The sequence below is a fragment of the Citrus clementina genome, unplaced genomic scaffold (genome assembly GCF_000493195.1).
Source record: "Citrus clementina cultivar Clemenules unplaced genomic scaffold, Citrus_clementina_v1.0 scaffold_3, whole genome shotgun sequence".
Lineage (NCBI taxonomy): Eukaryota > Viridiplantae > Streptophyta > Magnoliopsida > Sapindales > Rutaceae > Citrus > Citrus x clementina.
Genome location: NW_006262339.1, coordinates 20,943,407 through 20,944,611, shown reverse-complemented (window position 1 = coordinate 20,944,611; position 1,205 = coordinate 20,943,407). Strand labels below are relative to the sequence as shown.

General features: G+C 37.9%; 1 non-coding gene across 1 annotated transcript; it reads right to left on the bottom strand.

The window, feature by feature from the left end:
- Window positions 1-279: 279 nt before the first annotated feature.
- Window positions 280-377, bottom strand: LOC112100599. The gene has a single exon (XR_002906967.1). It is a non-coding gene; the product is annotated as a small nucleolar RNA snoR100 (small nucleolar RNA).
- Window positions 378-1,205: the final 828 nt, after the last annotated feature.

Genomic DNA, 1,205 nt, shown 5'->3' with positions numbered 1-1,205 from the left:
CGGTGCAAGATTAGTACAAGCTTCCATTCTTGAATTTATCGGTTAACCGTTTTCGACAAACGGTTCACCATTTGTTTTAAAATTGAATAATTTTTAGAAACCCAATTCACCCCCCTCTTGGGTTGAATAATTAGAATTTCATACTTATTACAACTTTAGAAGTTTTATTAAATCACAATTTCTTATCCTTTTTGTAAATCCTTGATTACCAGTGCCTAATAAAAGGATAAGAACTAAACAACACTAAATCATACACAAAATAAAATGAAAGATGAAAAAAAATGTAGGTCATAACCAAGCTCCTAAATAAGAGATCATTAGAAGCAGGCATGCGGACCCAAATCAATTTCTTGCACATAACCATGCTACCCTCATCTCTATATATATTAATTCCAGAGCATTAGCTCATTGTTCTCAGATTTTATCAAAAAATCAAAAATGAAAAAGATTAAACCCTAGAATAGAACTTGAAAAGTGTAAGATCGTAAAACATCTTAGCCTTCGCATCAGACAGGTTCCCTTGTTGTGGTTTTAATGGCCACTCGTACAACCAGCGAGGGGGCCTTCGCATTCCATGCGACCCATGTAGCTATTTATTGGCTCCTTCTGCTGCGAAGCAGAGCAAAAGATACAAAAATACAGAGATTAGACTTTAGTGGAATGATATAATTAGTTTGGATTCGGCACAATGAAATTTTTACATCTCTTGCGGTTATGACCTGGTTCGTTGCACCGCCCGCATCTCAAAGTCTTTCGGTTTACATTCTCATCGATAGAAGGTATTCTGAGCTCCAGACGACAATCAAGTGGTGGTGCTTCGATCGGTGGGTTAACTTTCATTTCTTGGATTTCTGCTGGAATGTCTCAATCTGTCATGTTGACAACCGGCTCCACTGGTTCTACATATACCATGACCAATGATTCTTTAGAGTAATAATTAGAGCAAAGACTTATGTAATCCACACAAACAGTCAGACAAACAGCAATTGCATGCGCACAAACAAGCTGATCGAGTTGGAATACTCTACATGAATAAGTCCTGTCATGAATGTCAACTATCTATTCCTTTATACCACCACCCAAAATATGGAGTTGATGCTGAGACACGGAATGAACGGTCATTCTTTCGGCCAAAATTCTTGTTTCCCTGACTATCTCATCTACCCACGTCGTTAGACGAGTGCTCATCGATTCAGCCACAATTT